At 37.3% G+C, this 12644-nt stretch overlaps 1 pseudogene; it reads left to right on the forward strand.

The window, feature by feature from the left end:
* Positions 1 to 1049: 1049 nt before the first annotated feature.
* LOC122739107 lies at positions 1050 to 5185 on the forward strand (annotated as a pseudogene).
* The last annotated feature ends 7459 nt before the right edge of the window (positions 5186 to 12644 follow it).

The following is a 12644-nucleotide window of genomic DNA, read 5'->3' on the forward strand; positions in this document are numbered from 1 at the left end:
ATAAAAATGAGAAGCTATTAGACCTTTTAATTGCTTATAGGGACAAGTTGTTCACAGTGATTGCTTCCCTCCAAATATAAGTAGATCCCTAGCTGTTTGGCCTAGCTAAATGACCTCAAATTTGTCTTCCGAATTCCCTGAGGTCTTTTGTCCTCCTGATGATCTCTGAAGATTCAGAAACCCCTGCTTTGGCACCTCACCCAGAAATACACTCCAAAATATTTCCTCCCTCTTTATTCCCTTATCTTTTATTCTGCTCTTCTCTCACATTCTGTCTCCTAATCAAGCTTTTCTTTCCTTTCCTTCAGGTCATTTCTAGGGGACTAAGGACAAATGTAAACTAAAACTTAACATATTTACTATAGCATAATGAGAGCAATCACTATGGGGACAGAGAGAAAAATGATTTCTCCATGTGCCAGTCTTTGTCTCAAGATTTTATTTGGGCAGGGTAAAAATCAAACCAAAATAAAACTTTCAGGCAGCACAATGACTGCAACATATTAAAGACATGGCAAGAAGGGTGGGACATTATTTATGCCTTCAAATTCAAATTCTTAGATTGGTTGTCAGATCAAAATGGGATTCTATTTGTAGTCTTAGAGAGCCAAACAAGAACTAATGGGGGTGTTAGTCACAGAAAGGCATATTTTGAATTGATTTAAGAGGAAAATTCATCAATAGTTAGAATTATCCAAAAAGGGTAATACTCTGACATATTGTTGAGAAGCTAGAAGAATAGCTAGCTCCCTCATTACTAGAGGCTTTTGAAAATAGGGAGATGACCCATTGTTGGAATGATGTAGAGAGGATTGAAGGAACTAGACATGATTAGCCTAGGAAAGAGAAGATTGGGGGTGAATGTAATAGAAATGCTACTTTCATATATTTGAAAGATATCCATTTGAAACTGGGATAAGACTTGTTCTGTTTTGTTCAGGGTCAGACCTAAGGTATATGTTGCATAGGCATAAATTTCACATCGATGTAATGAAACCCATTCTAATAATTAGAGATTTCTAAAAATGAAATTGTTTGCTTCAGGAAAAATGGGTTTTGTCATCACTGGAAGTCTTCACACAGAGGCTGGACCACCACTTGTCAGGGATGTTGTAATGGACATCCTATTGACAAATGGTATGTATGACTTTAGATAGTCCTTCTAATTCTGAGATCTTATGATTGTATGACTTGGCAGGTAATATAGCAATTCAATACAATAAACATTTATTAAACATGTATTATGTGCAAGGAACTGTGCTAAGTGCTGGGTATTTAAAAATACAGTCCTTGACCCTAAGGGATTTACAATCTTTTGGGGGAACAAAGAAAAGGAAGCTGAAAAGTGGAAGGCAGGAGTCAAGGAGGTAACATAGAAATGGAACTAGCTATGAATTCAAAGAATGTGGGTTCAAATGTCACATGTAATGTTTACTGTCTGTGTGAATTTAGCTAATTCATTTAACCTCCATATTCTTTAGATTCCTTGACTGAAAAATGGGAGATTTGGACTACAGGGCCACTAAGGTCTATTCAAGCTCTAGCTGTATGATCCTGTGACCCAATGACTTGTCATTTATGTGGTACAGGGCATTCATGTTTCAGGTAGATGTTGCATTAGACAATCTCTGTAATCTAGTCCAACTCTGATGTTCTATGATTTTATGATATCAGATAGCCAGGATGTTATACAACAGACTGAAATTGCAGAGTTCATTGCTGTTTTATAATAGCAATAATGAGCTTGGCAGTTCTCAGCATGCTGTTAATAAATGGGAGGCCTATACTAGGTGTGTGATTTTTGCTTTGCCAAAATTTAACTCCATGGTACATTAATTTGACAAGAAGCACAACCTTCCATTAATAATTTCTGTAATGTTGATATTACAGTGCAAGGACAGTTTGTTAACTGAAAGTGCCATAACCTAACTCCTGTACCCTATAGCCTATATAATTTAGTAAAGTGCCATGTTAGATGATGAGAGAATGGGATCTGGTTTAGAAGCTACTTGTAGTGGCAAAGGAACTTCCAGGAAAAAAGAGGTCTTAGATCAAAAGCTACATCTGCATTGACAATTATCAAGTTTCATAGTTAACTCAGTATAAAAATTCACCTTCTGAATATGTACCAAAACAGTATTTCTGGAATTTAAACCTAGGATGTATGCTTGAATATAAAAGTTTTTAACTTTAAGAGGTTTTAAAATTTTTTTTTAATTTTTGAAGTTTTTAAATGCTACTATCTTCTTTACCTTTATTGATGACAGCTTTGTATATAGTGAAGAGGGCTCTGAGCTTGGAGTCAGGAAGGATCCCAGTTCAAAGCTGGCCTGAGACACTCACTAGCTTTATGATCCTTGAAAAGTCACTTAAACTCAGTTTCCTCATGTATAAAATGAGACTAATGATAGTACCTAGCTCCCAGGGTGGTTGTGAGGATAAAATGAGATCATATTTGTAAGGGGCTTATCACAGTATCTGGCACATAATAGGTGCTATATAAACATTAGGTATTATTATTATACCTTTAGTCAATTGAAGAAGTTGATTCTAAGGCAAAACATTTCAGCACAGTGGGAACTTTGAAAGTTGATTTTCAGAAGTGAACTAGTTTTAGAACAGCAACTAACACCATATGCTACAAAAAGCTCCAAATGGATATATATTACTTTCTCCACCTTTCTTGTTACCTTTGCATACTTTCACATTATCATATTCAAAGTCTCTCTTTTGGTAGGACCAGTCTTGCTGAAGATCATTCTCTGTGAATTGGCTGAAAATGAAATCACGGACACTGTGAAAGAGAGTCATAAGAGTAAGCAAAAATGAATGTCAAGTCAACAAGTATTTATGTGCTTCCTATGTGGCAGGCACTGTGCTAATTCCTTGTAATATAAGCATAAGTAAAAAGTTAGGGATCCCTTGTCCTTAAGAAGTTGACATTCTAATAGGGGAAAACAAAATATAAAATGGAGGTGAAAAGCCAGGATGGAAAGGGGGACATGGTTCCCACATGGGGGAGTAATGGTGGAGTCTAGAGAGTCAGGAGTGGAACCAGGAAAGGAATGAAGTAGTAAGTATGGCTGGCCTGGGAACATTCTTGAAATGGAGATCTCAGGGAACTCTCTTGAACTCTTTGGACTAAGTTTAGATTGGAGATGAAGGGTAGTGTGAAAAAAGTCCTAATGATTCAACTGTTTCCTAAGTTCCAATTTAAAAACCCAATAGCTTCTCCCCCATGGACAATAATGGATCAAAAAAATGACCAAAGATAAGAATAATAAGTGTTGGAGGGGTTGTGGAAAGACAAGTACACTAGCACACTGTTACTAGAACTATAATTTGCCACAACCATTCTGTAAAACAAATAGGAATTATTCTAAGTGTCTAAAATAAGCATAACCTTCAACATAGAAATTCTATTACTAGGCATATACCCCAAGGAAGTTCTAGATTAAAAAGTGCTTTATACAAAAAAATAATTTAGCAGAACTTTTATAATAGCCAATATTGAGAAAGAAAGTAGATGCTCTTCATTTGAGGATTTTTAAACAAACCATGGTACCTGTATGTAATGGAATGTTACTTTCATAAGAAAAAAAAATAAATATAAAGGCTATAAAAAGCTTGGGGAGAAATAAACTAATGTGAAAGGAAATAAGCAAAACAACAACAACAACACTAAAAACAGTGAATACAATAATGAAAGTAAAAAAAAATAAGAAACTGAATATTGCATATTTATAATGACCAAATCTGGCCCTGAAGAAGGTATGAAAAAATGAAGCTCTTCTTTGCAAATGTGGGGAGATTATATGTTGAAATGTTACATATGCTATCAGTATTATATTGTTTTAGTTTTCTAAACTGCTTTTACATTCTCTCTCTCTCTCTCTCTCTCTCTCTCTCTCTCTCTCTCTCTCTCTCTCTTTCTCTCTCTCTCTCTCTCCCTTTTTAATCCTTTGGCATAGGGGATGATTAGCTGATGAGATAAGAGAGAGGGATGAATTTGGAAAGGAATATCATATGGTCTGCTAGCCAGGCCTGGCAGGACTGGAACAAGGTCATCTCAATGAAGATATGAGCATGAGGGATTCATTAGAAACAGAATAAACACACTGCTGATGGGCTGATGGGGAAGACTTCTCATTCAGATGGTCCTCTCAAATTTGCCCTGACATTGTGACCATCTTTATTGTTGTCTCTAACTGGATTTAAGAAGCAAAATAAAGGTGGATACAACAGGCCAGAAATTAATTCCCAGACCAAGGGGGTGAAAGACAAATCAAGTGACGATGTGAAATATCTTGTTCCTTTTCATATGGGGAGAAGTCTCCAAAACCTCCCCCACAATGGACAGAGACATTATAACTACCCTCAGCTATGCTTTGAATAGTCCTTTCCATCCCAGTACAAAGCTTATAGGCCACTTGCTCAACTCAAAAAAAACTCATCAGAACATGTATTGTGAGCTGTTCCATCAGAAAGACCATTTGCTGAATCATCTGCAGACCCATAATCCCCATGAGCAGGTCATCTAATGTCTAGAGTCTGGCAAAAATTATAATGTAAACCTGGACTATTGGTACCATGTGTCCATGCATTAGTGGCAATCTTAGCTACAAAGTGTGTGCCCAAATCTCTGCAAATAATCAGGTCCTGCTGAAGTACACCCAAGGAGAGCTTCAGTCAGGGTCAAGGACAAGAAACATCCCTGTCACCATTGTGATTAGTGCTTCTATACCAGGAGAGATGTGATGAGACAACCGCTGGCACATATAGGGCACAAAACCTTCCTGTGTCAATATTGTTTCCAGATGTTTGTGAGCAAGGAAAATAACTCATTATATAAAGAAGAAACACTCATAAAAATTACTGAAAATCAAGGAAGAACCATTAAATATGTTGAAAGTTCTCATCTGTATCTTCTCAATCACAGTAAAAGAGTTTATCCTAGATCTGTGCATGATATTCAGGAACATGAGATGGTGTAAGACTTTCCCAGGGATGATACCTATGGGCATATTTAGCACCCAAATCCCAGCTGAGTTCAGGGATGCCCCATTTTCTGGTTCACAAATTTTCACCAACAAGAATGAATTTTCTTCCAGAATCTTCCTCACATAGCCTTGTGTGCTTTGGTCCGTGGATTGACAAAGTGTTAGAAAAAACAATCACTGAATGACTACAACAACAGCAGCAGTAGCAACAACAACAAAACAACAACAACAGAAATAAGTTTCAGTAATGTTCCTTGGACAGAATGGGTACACAGAAAGGGCCTTCTTGTTCCCTTCCCTTACTGACCCATCCCTTTTGTACTATTACTGTACTCTGTATCAGTGTTGCCAGCAATTATACTATTTACACAGTTGATTCAGACAAATCATTTCAGAGCATTTCATACCTCCTTTGCAAACAAAAACAAGCAAGCAAAGAAAGGGAAAACCTCAGTTCCTTAATTGAAAAACTTTGCTCAGGAAAACCACATTGCACCATACCCACTGGGTTCTGGCTTAATACTCTTGACATGTCAAGCCAGCCCCCACTGTGTGTAGGGTTAATACAACTGTATTTGTCAGTTGAAGCCATTTAAATTATTTACTGTATCATGGGCTCACTAATGAGAATAAATTAATACAGTAATTAAATATGCAGTAGGAAACTGGTACAGGTCCAAGTTGTGAAAAATGCCTCTGTCAGCAGGCAGCAGATAATTATCACTGATGGGAGACTATAAACATTTTTTAAACTCTTGGTCTGATAGCCAAGATCTCAAAATGCTCTTGAAACCTGGCATCCATTTACTGGGGCTGTGAGGATTCATTAGAGGAGGACAACATACTTGGCAAACTGACTTCTATTCACTGCACTGCTTTTCACACCCCCTCCCAATTCTCAGCGAAATATAAGCCTGGGCAAAACATTTCTCCTAAAATTTGGCATTTGATATTGATACGTGAATTGAATGGTGGCAGGTAGTTGACATTTCAATATGTATTCCAGACACAGAAAATCATACACTGTGTTATTTACTAATCACACGCAGGTGCTGGTTAGTAAAAGCACTGTGGATGGACTATTTCTTTCATAACTAAAGGGAGAATACAGCTCTTTTAGTTGCTGTCCCAAGACACCATCTTATTTATTCTACTGTTGAAACCATAAGATCATGCATCATTTCCAGAGAGCGGATATGAAAGTAAATAGTCTTTTTCTCTTCCCTCCCCTTGCAATAAAAGGAAGTGATCAGGGTGAAAGACACTGCTCTGAATCTTTAGAATAATCATAAGATATCCACTAACTGCCCTTGAAATTTCAACTATGATATTCTCTTGTCACTGTGGAGTTTGGTGGAATGGTTGGCTAAAGATGAGGAGTTGCAAAGATTGAGCATGATTGTCAATATCTGTGCTAAGGTTTGGGAAAGCTAATGAGAGGAACAGGATGGGATTTTTATCTCTGAGGGAAGGGAGGCCTCCATCTATTATATTTCTATGCATCCTACTCAAAGTCATTTTCTCCATGAAGCCTTCCTTGATATGCCAATTGGTAATTAATTTCCTTCCTTGCTCTTCCCTTCCTCAAAGGACATGAAATTGAAATTTATTATCAATGTATGTGTCATTTCCCCTTACAGACTGTAAGGTCCATATCTTTTTTTTTGTTGTTGACTGAGGCAATTGGGGTTAAGTGACTTTCCCAGGGTCACACCACTATTAAGTGTTAAGTGTCTGAGGCCGGATTTGAACTCACATCCTCCTGAATCCAGGGCTGGTGCTCTATCCACTGTCATTATCCACTGTAATGTATCTAGCTGCCCTGTAAGGTCCATATCTTATTGAAAGTTTGCATATCCATCATAAAGAGTTCTACAGAGGTATACAATAAATGTTGAATTTTATTGAAGTTTCAAACTCTATTTCAATTGTTCCATCCACTTCACCTTAGTTTATTTGCTTCCACCCAGTCTTCCTTCAATTCAACTAGTCATCTCTGACTACCTTATAGATATAAACAGTTGTTACAAACCTTTGTTTGCCTTGCATTCTCTATGTCTCAAATGGGTTCACTGCTTTCCCACTTTACTCCAAAGTCACAGCATCATAGGTTTTGTAGTAGGATGGACTTTAGAGACCATTAAATCTAACCTCCTATTTTACTTTGAGGAACTATAATTCAGAGAACCAAGACGCAGAGAAGTTAAATGACTGACATAGTTAGCTGTCACAGTAGATATCCAGGAGTCGGGAAGACATCCTACTGAATTAAAACCTAACTTAGGATACTAGCTGTGTGACCCTGGGCAAGTCACTTGATCCCATTTGCCTCAGTTTCCTTAGCTGCAAAATGAGCTGGGGAAGGAAATGACAAACCACTCCATTATCTTTGCCAAGAAAATCCCAAATGTGGTCACAAATAATAGGGCATCACTGAAATGGTTGAACAACAAAAAGAGTCATGCAAGTAGTGAATAGTATAGCTGGACCTGCAACTCAAATCTTCTGAACCTAAGTCTATTAAGAATTTTTAGTGTACCATACTCCTTCCCAAAAATTTATCCCCAAATCATGACCACATATCTTGAGTTTCCTAATCTTCCTTTCTCTGTACCCCTCTGATCCCCACAGATATTTATCTATCTGTTCCTACTTCGGGCATAGATGAAATTCTAAGGAAGAGAAGATCCTTCCATTTGCCAAGTTTAACTCTTCTACTTAGGATCTTGATACTAGTACCAGCAGTCATCCTAAACATTAATCCAGTAATCATTCCCTCCATCCCTTATATTAAATCTATTTCTTCTTCCTCATACCTTCTCTAACGTATATGCCTAGGTCCTTAAAAAAAAGCACTTTCCCTTGACATTGCCACCAGCTCAAACTATAATCCTATATCTCTGTCCTCTGTCATAGCAGAGGGACTAGAAAGAATTGATCAATTTTAATTCCTTACACTATTCACTCACTTCTCAATCCATTATAATCTGGGTTTTGACTTTAGTCCTCTACTGAAATTACATTTTCTAAGGATAACAACAACTCTACTGTTTAGATGTATAATATGGGTGAAAGAATAATATCCATGAAAGAATATAGAGGAAAGGGCAGAGAAAAGACATCGACTTGCCTGAGATTTCCCCAAAACCCCACTAAATACCTTCAAATAATGTCATAAGACAATTCCTGGGGCAGCAGATCCCACAAAAAGACAGGGTGAAATAATTTTCCAGCCAAAGACAACTTAGAAGGTCAGTAGGAAAGGTCTGTTGTTCTGGGGTTAGAGTGGAACACAGTCCAGAATAGGCTGCACCAGCACAGACTCAGCCCCAGGCCCAGCAAATGAGGACCAGGCCTTGGGAGCCTCTGAATCAGCAGTGAAAGTAACTGCTTCTGGAACTCAGACTACAAAAAAATAAGGGGATCAAAAATTGGCCAGAAGGATATTACAGGGATATGTTTGCCAGCACTGAAGCAGGAATCTGCTTTTTCCCCATACTCAGATCCAGTTCACAGCCTTGGGTGCCAGTCCCAGGTTGGGGAGGAGCACAAGCACCCTGGAGCTTGTGGCCACAGTGAAGTGGGATTCTGTTCATAGTTCCAGGGAAGAAAAGCAGACCTACCAATGCGTACAGTCCAGGTCAGAAGAGTAGTAAACATACCTCTTCTTACTAACTTGGAAGGACTAAAAACATACAAAATCCTAGAAATATCTCTGAAAACAGCTGCACAAACCCCATGAAGCTTGGGACAATGTGCCCTCCACCCTGGAAGTAGTGCCCCACATTAACAAAGACTTAAAAGAAACAGGCTGGGAAAATGAGCAAACAAAAAAAAAATGCTGACTGTAGAAAGGAAGATCAAAATACACCCTCAGAACAACATATCAATGTCAAAGCTCCTACATCCAAGGCTTCCAAGAAACATATGAATTGGCCTCAAGCCATAGAAGGACTCAAAAAGAACTTTGAAAATAAAGTAGGAGTGGTAGATGAAAAAATGGAAAAAGAAATTAGAGTGATGCAAAAAAATCATGAAAAAAAAGTCAACAGCTTTGTAAAGGAAATACAAGAAAAATAATGAAGAAAATAACACCTTAAAGTCAGCTAGGTGGCACAGTGGATAGAGCACTGGCCCTGGATTCAGGAGGACTGGAGTACAAATCCGGCCTCAGACACTTAACACTTACTAGATGTGTGACCCTGGGCAAGTTACTTAACCACAATTGCCTCAAAAAAAAAAAAGAAAGAAAGAAAGAAAGAAAGAAAGAAAGAAAGAAAGAAAGAAAGAAAGAAAGAAAGAAAGAAAGAAAGAAAGAAAAAGAAAATAACACATTAAAAAAATAGACTGGGCCAAATGGTAAAAGAGGTACAAAAAGTCAATGAGGAAAAAAGTGCTGTGAAAAGCCAAATTGGACAAATGGAAAAGGAGGTACAAAAGCTTTCTGAAGAAAATAACTACTTAAAAATTAGCATTGAGTAAATGGAAGCTAATGACTTTATGAGAAATCATGAAACAATAAAGCAAAACCAAAAGAATGAAAAAACTTGGAGGCAATGAGAAATATCTCATTGGAAAAATAACTGACTTGGAAAATCAATCCAAGTGAGATAATTTGAAAATTATTGGACTACCTGAAAGCCATGATCAAAAAAGGAGCCTAGACTTCATCTTCTAAAAAATTGTCAGGGAAAAGTGTCCTGGTATTCTAGAACCAGAAGGTAAAATAGAAATTGAAAGAATCCATTGATCACCTCCTGAAAGAGATCCTAAAATGAAAACTCCCAGGAATATTGTAGCCATATTCCAGTGCTCCTAGGTCAAGGAAAAAACATTGCAAGCAGCCAGAAAGAAACAATTCAAGTAGTGTGGATCCACAGTCAGGATAGCACAAGATTTAGCAGCTTCTACATTAAAGCATCAGAGGACTTGGAATATGTTATTATGGAGGACAAAGGAACTGGGATTACAACCAAAAATTACCTACCCAGCAAAACAGCATAATCCTTCAGGGGGAAAATGGGAATTCACTGAAAGGGAGGACTTTCAGGCATTCTTGATGCAAAGACCTTAGCTAAATAGAAACAGGAAAAAGAAATCATAAGGGATATTAAAATTTTATACTATTTACATTCAAACATGAGATGATTATACTTTTTCTGAGGCACTTGTGGTTAAGTGACTTGACCAGGGTCACACAGCTAGTAAGTGTTAAGTGTCTGAGGCCTAATTTGAATTCAGGTCCTTGTGAATCTAGGACTGGTACTCTATCCACTACACCACCTAGTTGCTCCCAAGAAGATGATACTTGTAACTCATAAGGAGTTTCTTATTAGGGAAGGTGGATGGAGTGTAGTTAGACAGAAGGCACAAGAGTTAGTTGAATATGAAGGGATTACACCTTTAAAAAATGTAATAGGTGAGAGAGGAATGCAGTAGGAGAAAGGGAAAGGGAGAAGTGAAATAGGGGAAAATATCTCACATAAAAGGAGCAAGAAAAAGCTTATACGATGGAGGGGAATTGGGGGAGGTGCTTGGGAGTGAGTGAACTTTACCCTCATCAGAATTGGCTCAAAGATGGAATAACATACACACTCATTGGGTATAATAATTTGTTTACCCTGCAGGAAAGTAGGAAAAAAAGGGGATAAGGTGGGGGGGTGTGATAGAAGTGAGAGCAGATTGGGGGAGGGGACAATCAGAAGCAAAACACTTTTGAAGAGGGACAGGATGAAAGGAAATGGAGAATAGTGTAAATATCATGGGGAGGTAATAGGATGAAGGGAAATACAGTTAGCAATAGTAACTGTGAAAAAACTTTGAAGCAAGTTTGTCTGACAAAGGCCTCAGTTCTCAAACACATAGAGAAGTGAGTCAAATTTATTAAAATAAGATCCATTTCCCAATTGTTAAATGATCAAAAGATATGAAGAGTTTTCAGATGAAATAATCAAAGCTATCTATAGCCATATGAAAAAAATGCTTTAACTCACTATTGATTGGAGAGATGCAGGTCAAAACAATTATGGGGTACTACCTCCTAACTAATGGATTGGACAATAGGACAGCAGAGAAAAATGACAAATGTGATAGGAGATATGGTGAAAATGAGACATTAATGCACAATTGGTGGAGTTGTAAACTGATTTAAACTTTCTGTAAAGCAATTTAGAACAATGGCCAAAGGATTATAAAACCTTGTACCCTCTTTTACCTACTAATACCACTACTACATCTTTATCCAAAAAGTGATAAAACCCCAGAAGTTAAAGGACCTATATGTACAAAAATATTTATGGCAGCCCTTTTCTGCTGCAAAGAATTTGAAATTGAAGAAATGCCCATAAATTGGGGAATGACTGTACAAATTGTGGGATGAGATTATGAGGAAACACTATTGTGCTATAAGAAATGATAAACAGGATGCTCTCAGAAAAAAAGTGGAAAAATTTACATGAGCCGATACAAGGTAAAATGTAATGTATACAAAGTAACAGCAATATTGTAAGCTGATCAGCTGTGAATGACTTGGCTATTCGCAGTGAGACAATGATCCAAGAAAACTCTGAAGGACTTATGAAAAATATGATCCATCTCCAAAGAAAGAAATGATGGGGTCTGAATATAAATTGACCCTTTTCTAAAAGTTTCTATTTCTAAAGGTTTTTTGGGCTGTTTTCTTTCACAACCTAGTATGGAAATGTTTTACATGACTACACATTTATAACTTTAAAAAAAAACGTATAGAGAGGGAAAAAGTGTCAATTAGAGATCTTGAGGGAAGTTCACAGTAAATGGGCATGACATATTTAACTAAGAAGATGGAAAAGTACTCAGGCAGGTATCAGGAGATGCAATGGAGATCAGTGTCACAAAATACCATAAAGCAGAGGTAAAATATATATGAAGGAAGTTGTTAATGGTTACATCATAGTGTGATATATTTCGTAAATGAAGAACCTGAACCTAGAGAAGTTGTAAAGTTACATAGGTAATCAATAACTCAACAATCAATTATTATGCAAATACTTTGTGGACTAAACTCAAAATGGTGCCTTGGCAAAAGTAAAAAAAAATAAAAATAAGTCTTGCTCTCATGAAACTTATATTCTGTGAGGGCAGATATCATGTACTTCTAGAAATGTACTTAAATATATACAAAATAACTACAAGGTAATTTGAGAGGGACAAGGGTGTAGTATTTGGGGTAGCTAAGGAATTCCTATTGCAAAAGATGGTATTTAAGCTGAGCTTTGGAGGAAACTAGGGATTCTGAGGTAAAGAATTCTGACAGATTCTGAGATGCAAAGACATCTCTTTCCAGGCACTGTGATCAGGGTCACTGAGGCAGGAACTGGAGTGTTGTGTATGATGATCAGGAAGGAGAAGCCTTTTTGGCTGGACCATAGAATATATGATGGTAAGTAATAAAGCTTAAAAAGTGGGTTATAGTAAGTTGTGAAGGGCTATAAAGACTAAACAGAGGAGTATGTATTTCATCTTAGAAATAATGGGTGCCACTGGATTTATTGAGTAGATAAATGGGTAACATGATCAGCTTTGAGTTTTAGAACTATCATTTTGGCAGCTTACTCGTGAATGGCCTGGAAACAGGAGACTTAAGGCAAAGAAAAATTGAGGGGG

The sequence above is a fragment of the Dromiciops gliroides genome, chromosome 2, assembly GCF_019393635.1.
Source record: "Dromiciops gliroides isolate mDroGli1 chromosome 2, mDroGli1.pri, whole genome shotgun sequence".
NCBI lineage: Eukaryota > Metazoa > Chordata > Mammalia > Microbiotheria > Microbiotheriidae > Dromiciops > Dromiciops gliroides.